We start from the raw sequence: 9379 nt of genomic DNA, 5'->3' as shown, positions 1-9379 counted from the left end.
GATGAACACCTCCATGAATTTTTTTTTTCAAAATGCACTCATGTTTCTTTTGTTATCTTCCCCCAAAACCATCTCTCATTTATTCTTTTAACTATGCCCTGATGGATTCAGATTTGTTTCCTTCTATATAAGTTGAATATCTAGATTTACCAGATGATACCATCCACGCACAGATCACTGGGCTGCCTGCAACTTAAATTGATATTTTTCAGCGTGGAGCTTTCCAACTATGTGTCTATTTTCTCAGCAGCCTGTAAAAATCCATTTCTGCTCCCTTTACCCTTGAAGATGGATTGATACTGTCTAGATCAATTTCAGTTAAGGGACTAGTAACCTCCAAGAAATAACACTCAACCACATACACACATACACAAGTACACACAGACATGCAAACAAACAGAAAAACCAGTCCAAATGAATAAACACATATCCACATAAGAACACATGTACAGATGATTAAAAAAAACCTTCAGTGGGTCCCAGTTACTGTGAAGATGAGTTCCATTGTACTCTCTGTAGCTTAGAGGATACTAATCTTATAAGTCCTGATTGCTTCTTCACTTCACAGATTCACCGTCTATGCATGAGGTGAATTGGGGCAGGCAGAGAACAAGGAAGAATGCTCCTGAGAGATGTCTTAGCATATAAAAAGAATGAGAAAAGTTTAGGAAAACATATCCAGCTGAATCTATAAAAAAATTGAAGTGTGATTTCAAAGTGCTGTTTTCTCTGTCTACAGTCACTTTCAGCCTTGTTATTTCCTGCCCAGGTCTTGTCCCTTATCTATTTCTGCAGCTTCATCTTTCAGCAAGAAGCATTTGCTACTTTATATCAGTCTCCCACCCTCCTGCACACTTTATCTTCTTACTAAATTATAATTTCATGTTGAAAATCTAGAATGGTTATATTTGTATTTGCCATCCTGGTACGCGTCAGTTGTATGCTCAAATGGAAATCTCTGCCAAGTTAACACCAATTTTAAACTAAGCACTGGACTGATTATGTACATAGTCATACCCAGATCTCCAATAATGTTATGAACGATAATTGTTATTGTCCTTACTTTACACATCTCAAGGAAACTGAGTCACAGAATGAGAAACTTGCTCGAAATCATGTGACCAGTAAAATGGAGAGCCAGGGTTGAAGTCAAAATCTGATTGGAAAGTTTAAGTTCTTAAACTTTATCATATATAATAATTCAGTCTTGGGATTTTTTTAATGTTTATACATTTACTTCTGATTTTCTACGCTTTTTGAAATACAGCAAAGGCTAGTACAGTGATGAGAAAAATCAGCATTTAAAAGTGACTTAAAGTTTTTCTTTTATAAAATTAGATTCACATACTCATTACATATATTTATACCTATTTATCAGTTGTATTTTCATGGCATGTACTTTTAATTATGTTGAATTGCTCATAAAAATGATTACTTGGTACCTTGGTCCACTTTAGTTAAATCAATACCAGATATAGTAAATAGAGTTGAAATAGTTATGTCTTCAGTAAATCTTTCAAATTGGGTAATGCAGTAGCCACTTTTCAGTTGCTGTGGTAAAATACCATGACCAAAACAACTTATAGAAGAAAGAGTTTATTTGTGCTTACAGTTTCAGAAGGTTAGATTCTAAGATGACAGAGTGAAGGCAAGGCAGCGGGCAGAGGAAGTCATGGTTTCACATCTTGAACTGAAAGCAGGAAACAAAGACATTGAAGAAGAGATGGCCTATGCCTATAGAATCTGAAAGCCTGCCTTCAGTGGCAAAAGTCTCCCAGCAAGGCCATAACTCTCATATCTACACAAAAAGCATCACCAAAGACCAAGTGTTTAGGCAACTGAGTTCAAGGGTAACATTTCATTCAAACCATCAATGGATTATAATTTTTTGGACCAATGTTCTCTGTCCAAGAAGAAATCTGGGGTAGATTGTTTTCTTTCTTTAAAATCTTCTGGATTATTCCATTTCTAATTTAAATTACTTATGTATGTTTTGGAAAGCATCACCTACAAAATCCAAGAATATTGTCTACATAATCCAAGACTCATATCCAGATCTTGCACACAATTATAATTACATAACCAAAAACAAAATTCTAGAGGTAATTGTTACATGTATGTGCTATTTTAAATTAGTTACGATGTTTGTTACAGTAACTGTCTTAAATGTCCCCATCAATAATGTTTGTAGAGAAAAGATAGATATGTATGTTTCACGAAAAAAAAATCATACATATGGCTTCAGAGCTGACTACTCAGCAGGCTCATATACATACCAACAACAAAAATGAATGTAGCATATTGTGTTTATATAATGTGTATACACATATGAAAGGCTCTATCGAGCTGAGCCTTAGTTTACCACAGACCCCCTGAGTGAACCATGTGGAGACAAGAATCACTGCAAAAAGCAAGAGGAATTTTAATGTTCCAGCATGCTGGGGCCATCCTGCATCCCAAAAGGAAATGTGATCCCGTGCTCCTGCATGCTCTTGATAACTCCTACAGTGAGTCTTTATACAGTTCTTGGGGCAGCACCCATTAGGCACAATGCGATTGGCAGAACAGTGTGAGTTTTTAAACTGATTGTTCTTTAGGGAAAGAGGCGGCAAGGATCTCCCTTTTCTGTCCGAGACCAATGGTCCATGGGCTCTGTCCCTCCCCCTCCGCCCTCCCCTGCCCCCTGCTCCACACCCCCCAACCTCCCTTTGCCCCACAGGTCAGTACCCACCCACTGTGGTCTGAGCAATGTTAATTATCCTCTCCATTATGGAGGGAAAGAGTGCCTAAGCATTCTATGACCTTTCTCTTCCAGGAGGGGAGGGGTCTGGTGGAATTTTCCTCTTTAATCATTTATGGTTTCCATTGCAACGAAAAGACACCATGAACAAGGCACCTCCTATAAAGGACAGTACTTAATTGGAGCTGGCTTACAGATTCTGAGGTTCAGTCCTTTAACACAATGGAGGGAAGCATGGCAGTGCCCAGGAAGGCATGGCACTGGAGGAGCTGAGAGTTCTACATCTTGTTCCAGACAAACAAGAGAAGACTGGCTTCAAGTCAGTTAGAAGGAGGGTCTCAAAGTCCACCCCTACAATGACATACTTCCTCCAACAAGGCCACACCTACTCCAATGCCACACCTTCTAATAGTGCCACTCACTCCCTGGGCAAAGAATATTTAAACCACCACAATATACATACAATGATAATGATAAAAAAAAAGAGGCTATCAACTTGTAAGTGGGAAGGAGGGCATGGAATGGTTTGAAAGAATGGTTCCTCTGTGGGCTGCAGGAAGGAAAAGGAGATGAAGAATGAGGAAAGTGATGTAATTATATTTGAATTGAAAAAATTAAAGATAAAGCAGTTAGCAGTGTTTACCCAGAACACTAAAGCTGCAGTCATGGAATTGTTAGAAACCTTGGGCCTTCTCATACATCCTCAGAAACAAGAAAGCCAACTTTGGGAGGAGGCAAGCTCAAAGCGCCTAGAGAGGATAGGATCTCTCTCTCTCTCTCTCTCTCTCTCTCTCTCTCTCTCTCTCTCTCTCTCCCTCTGTCTCTGTGTGTATGTGTGTGTTGTGTGTGTTTGTGTGTACGTGTTTACTATTTACTGACAACTTGACTTGTGTTCTGAAACTATGAGTCAAAATAAATACTTATCAAAAATCTTTGTAAAGCAATGAGAAATGTTAAGTAGCACAATATATGTAGATATTGTGTTTTGAATGATAAATGTCCCCCATAGGCTCTTGTATCTGAACACTTGATAGTGTTGATCAGTTGATAATGTTTCGGTAGGTTATGGAATCTTAGGAAGTAGACTATTGCTGGAGGAAGTACATCACATTCCCATTCTTGATTTTTACTTCCTGTGCTTGCATGACATGTGATCTCTCTGTTTCCTTTCCTTATTCTTGTACCATCCTCATTATTGTAGACTTTTTTCCCCCACTGGAACTAAAGAGCTAAAATAAACTCTTTCTTAAAGAAAAACTGGACATCATTGTTATTATTAGTCAGAAATTTATAACATTAAAAATGCCCAGAGAAGCTTAATGTTGTTATAAAAAAATGTCCTTTGTCTATATTATTATTTGGGATTCTATAGAAATTGAAAGCTTTGATCATGAATCATAATTACAAATTACTTACGGCCATTACTACTTCCTTTTAATCAGCACATATGTATTTGTATTGTTAAAATTCAATTTTGGATTGTGGCTATAGGGAGCACTGCTGAAAATCAGTGTGGGGGGGTTCTTTAACATAGACTATAAACAACTATGCAGTAAGTCTTTGTTTGATTTTCTCTTCTCTTGTATAGTCTTCAAAAGGGTAACATTTTACTTTAATGAAATGTTTTTTTACTATTAATATTTTATTCTGTTACTGTTTGTGTCCCCTGTGGCATTCAGACACTTATTGTTCTCAAACCAAAGTGAGGACTTCCTTTAGTGTCTATTCCTTGTGTCCTAAGGAGATAAGATGTAAAGGAGGTGACCATTTACCTGAGTTTCTGCCTCTTCTTTAGTTAGCAATTCTTTTTTGATACTCAATGTTATTCCAGCACAGAGGATTCAAATGGAAAATTATTGTCTTGATAGCACTAAGGAAAAGAATATCTTTAAAGTCACTGATAATTTTATCTAAGATTAAGATATGTTACAAGTAGGTTGGATGCACTAAACCTAGAATATTCATTGAGGGTACTCTTGTTGCAAAGCGATGAACAGTGTGACAAGAAACTCAAACTACTGAGAACAATTTGGCTACCACTTTGGTTCATACCACAGCCCATACAATTCATCTTGAAACTTCAAAAGACCAAAATTGGGATCTGAGCTATTAAAAGTTTCTCTTTGGGTGATAGGTTCCTTTTAGATCCTCAGTGTAGGCTTGCAAAGAAAATTATCAAAGGTTAAAAATGTTTGAAGTATTAAGTGCTTGTCTAGCCAGTGGGTCAAACTACAAATCAGGGGGTGGTAGAAGGAAGGGCTTCCTGCTCTTTAGTCAAAGTCAAGTGGGTTACCAGCTTTGAACTTCTGTTAAATGAAAACAGATTATAAAGAAAGCACACTGTATGATAAAAAAAAAAAAAGAAGAAGAAGAAGCAATTTGAGAAGTAGGAACAGATGACTCATGAAAAGTCTCAGGTAATGGAAAACATTTTACCTTTTATGCAACATGTAATTGTGAGTGGATGTGTGCACTCAGCACAGCTGTTATAAAGTGCCTTAATTATGTTTATACCTTTTGGGGATTTGGACTATCCTTATTCTGGTTCTTACTATAAACCTTTACTATTAATTCTGACTTCCATGATTTATATATTCAATCCAAAGATGACTTGGATTTGCTACCAGTATTGTCTGTTTAATTTACATTTTAATTTTGTAGAAGTTCAGAATTGGTCCTAACTTGACTTTACCTAATGTTCAAGAACCACTCTCAATAGAATTCATTAATCCACCTATTAATCATATGAATGGATGAATATATATTTGACGACAGAGTTCTAATCTTTTAAATGTAATCGTCATCTTTTAATATCTCATTGTAGAGGTTAAATTTCAGTGAGTAGTAAGTTTTAGAGGGGAAACCATATTAAAATATAGAAGATAAATTTGAACTTCAGTGAGAGAGAGAGAGAGAGAGAGAGAGAGAGAGAGAGAGAGAGAGAGAGAGAGAGAACCTCTTAAATGTTGGAATGCTGGAACAGTTTTAATTGAAGTGCATCAAGGCAGTTCTCATTTCTTCTTTTTCAAACACACACACATTAACATGTGTGTGTGTGTGTGTGTGTGTGTGTGTGTGTTTGTATTGCAGTGCCATTTAATATAACACCATGCTTGCATATGTACATTGTCTTGGTTTGAAAGAGAATATTTGAATGTTGGGTCACCAGAGAGTGGAACTGATTAAAAGGATTACCAGAATTAAGAGGTGTGGCCTTGTTGAAATAGGTGTGGCCTTGTTGGAGGAAGTGTGTCACTGAGGGTGACTTTTATAATTTAAAAAACCCATGTCAGGCCTAGTCTCTGTCTCTGTCTCTCTGACTCTCCCTTTCCCTCTCCCTTTCTCTGTCCCTGTCTTTCTCCCTTTCCCTCTCTCTCTCCCTGTTCCTCTCCCTCTCCCTGTCTCTGTTCCTCTCCATTTCCATCTCCCTGCCCTTCCCTCCCTCTACCCTGCCTATGACTCAAGACCTTGGTCACAACTACCTCTTCAGCATCAACTGTCTGCTTTCATGTTCCCCTTTGTGATGATAATGGACTGTTTTGCTACTGTAAGCAAACCCCAATTAAGTGTTTTCTTTTGTAAGAGTTGTCTTGATCATGGTCTTTCTTCTCAGCCATAGAACAGTGGGTAAGACACACATACACATAAAAACAGAACACTACTAATTTTCTTATTCCTTAAGTTAACTTGTATTAAAAAGTATGTCCTATGTTATAGCCCTATATAAAGTATGGAGAGCATGAACTAAGCCAAATTACACAACCAAACTAACAACAAACTAAACCAAATTATGAACCCCTTCATGGGCTCACACCCTTCTGAGTATGTAGAATTGTTACCCACATTTTCTTTTTTTTTTCAGATTTAAGAAATAATTAAGTCAGTGTAATAAATAAATTGACAAAGATGTCAGTGGAGCAGACAAAAGCAGGTGTTCACTATGCTTAATGAAGTCTAGAAACATGTACCACAGAAGATATTTTAACTACATCTAGAAGCAGGATTTGGAAAGGTTCTGAGTGAGAGGAGTTGCTTCACAGATGCCTGATTAGTGAAGATGGAAAGGATGAGAATTTTACAGGGAATCAGGAGCTGTTGGCCTAGGTAGTCCGTAAGCCCATGCCTGTGAGAGAAAGGTAAAATGTCTGACATATTCATGACATCATCACGAAGCTATTTGTCAACACAACTGACATTTTGGTGAGGGACTACAAAACTTTCTTCAGCTCCTACTCATTAAGGCCGTCCTCTGTCCTCCGTCTTTCAGAGATTTGCTACTCTGCACTCTCCACACTGGACCAGAGTTTGTCTAGTCACTTGAATGAGAATTTCCTTTATTGCCTCAGGTGTTTGAACAATGGGTCCCTAGTTGTTGGACATTTGGGGGTTTTAGAGAGTGTGGCCTTGTTGGAAGAAGCATGTCAGAGGTATCAGGTTTTGTGAGTTTAAAGACTCTGCTCCACTTCCGTTTTGCTTACTCTGGTTTGTGTTTGAAGATATGAACGCTCAGCTTCCTGGTCTGGCTACCATGTCTGCCTGCTGCTAGGCCTCATTGGTATAATAAAATCTTATCCTTCTGGAGCTGTGGGCTCAAACAAACCCTTCTTTCTACATAAGATACCTCTGTCATGGTGTTTTTGTAACAGCAGCATAAAAGTTACTACGACAATTCACATGTGTGAACTATTGAGTAAAAGTGATTAATACCCCTTTCTGAGATGACGTCATTGCAGACTGAACATGCACTTCTATTTCCCTTTTTTCCTTCTTTTTTCTTCTCTCTTTTACACACACACACACACACACACACACACACACACACACAGAGAGACAGAGACAGACAGACAGAGACAGACAGAGAGAGAGACAGAAGGAGAGAGCTATGAAGAGTTAATTAATACTTTCTGTGTTCAAGTTTGGGTAATGAAATTTTTTTTTACAAAGCAGTAGATATGAATAAATTACTCATTTCTGTTTTCTAGGGGAGCAGAGCAAACACTAAGCATATTTGGATATTTTACTATAGGCTATAGAAGACCATTGCAATACTTTACAGGAAAATGCTATATGAGTTATAGTGGTTTAGATTCATTGCACGAAGTTTGAACACAAGTTTTCCTATTCTTTTCCTTGGTCTCTTAATTTTTAGTTTTCGAACCGTCTCAGAGCACTAAGAGATTATGGTTCATATAGACCCACTGCCCACCAACTGTTCTCCCATCATCCTAAGAGCTGAGATGGAGCCTTTGTCTTCTAAAAGGATTTTTAAATGATCTTGTAATTTGCTGAGTATAGTAAGAGTCTCAGAATGAGTAATTGCTAATTAATCAATATATGTGGGATAAACATACATTAAGACAACAAGCTAGGTTAGCAAGCTCACTGAAAAGGGGGGAAAGAAATGAACTTTAGACCTGAAAATAAAAAAGAAAATAAGCAGAAATGAATAATTACACACATACAAACACACATTTTTATGGTTAGTTTTGAAGGTATGGCAATTTCCTTTTAAAGAAATCTTTGTATTGCATTTCAGTATTATGACAGAGAGTAAAATAAGTGATTCCAACATCTAAAATACTCTGGTAGATTCTAATTATGTTCCTTCAAAGTCAGAGTTTTAAAAAGAAAAGAAAAAAAGTAAGATTGTTTGCTTTTTCAGATAAATTGTTTTTAATAGATGGATATAGCAAAATTATTACCACTTTCAGTGTAAGTCAGATTATAATTATGTAGTAAAGCACTATACACACATAATTCTAGAGAAAGAAATCTATTCATTCTAACATATGCCAATGGCTGAATCAAAAAGGGAAGTGAATTCACCCACATCCCCTATTGAAAAAAAAAATATCCTTCATAAAGCTATTAGAGATTAGTTGCTCAATTCTAAAACAAATCAGCAGTTACACTAGCAAGAAAAAAAAAGAATAAAGGTATCTCAAGAGCCATCTGTGAATACCATTCATTCAAGTAATGGATGAGAAAAGGCATCCACAGAGCTCTCTACACTTGAGTTATTTTCATTTATTTCTACTCTTCTTTGCCCCCAAAATGTGGTATGATGGTAACTGTTGAGATATGGAACCCACAAGGGTGCAGTGGTTGCACACATACTTTGGCAGCAACAAGAGCTCTAACTGCTCTTAAGACCTACTCATTCAGAGAGAAATCGTGAGCCTTACTGGAATCCTACACTACTATTTATGGACATTGGAGCAGAACACACAGCTGCCACTTTACTAAACTATAATAATTCCTTATTATATTCTAAATATTTATCTTTATACTCATAGGTGTGTTTAGGTCTCACTCCTCAAGAAAACTTATTTCAACGGAGATATTACAGAAACCTACAGCTAATCAAAATGAAGATTCGGGAAGCCTAGTCACCATTGACACATCTAAAATACAACTCTTGCACTCAAGGCTCAGTGATCACTGTGGAAGAGAGGACAGGAAGATTGTAAGAGCCAGAAGAACAGAAAGATTTTCTGTGAGATTGTGTCTCACAGAAACACTTACATCTAATTGTTTTCTTTTCCACAGTATTTCTAATAAACGAGACATCCACTTTCATTCTTAACATAAACTAAACAACTTCATTCTCTCTACGTTCCCTCACATTTAAACTACATT

Source organism: Arvicanthis niloticus, chromosome 22 (assembly GCF_011762505.2).
Source record: "Arvicanthis niloticus isolate mArvNil1 chromosome 22, mArvNil1.pat.X, whole genome shotgun sequence".
Lineage (NCBI taxonomy): Eukaryota > Metazoa > Chordata > Mammalia > Rodentia > Muridae > Arvicanthis > Arvicanthis niloticus.
Note: the sequence above shows the minus strand (reverse complement) of the source record.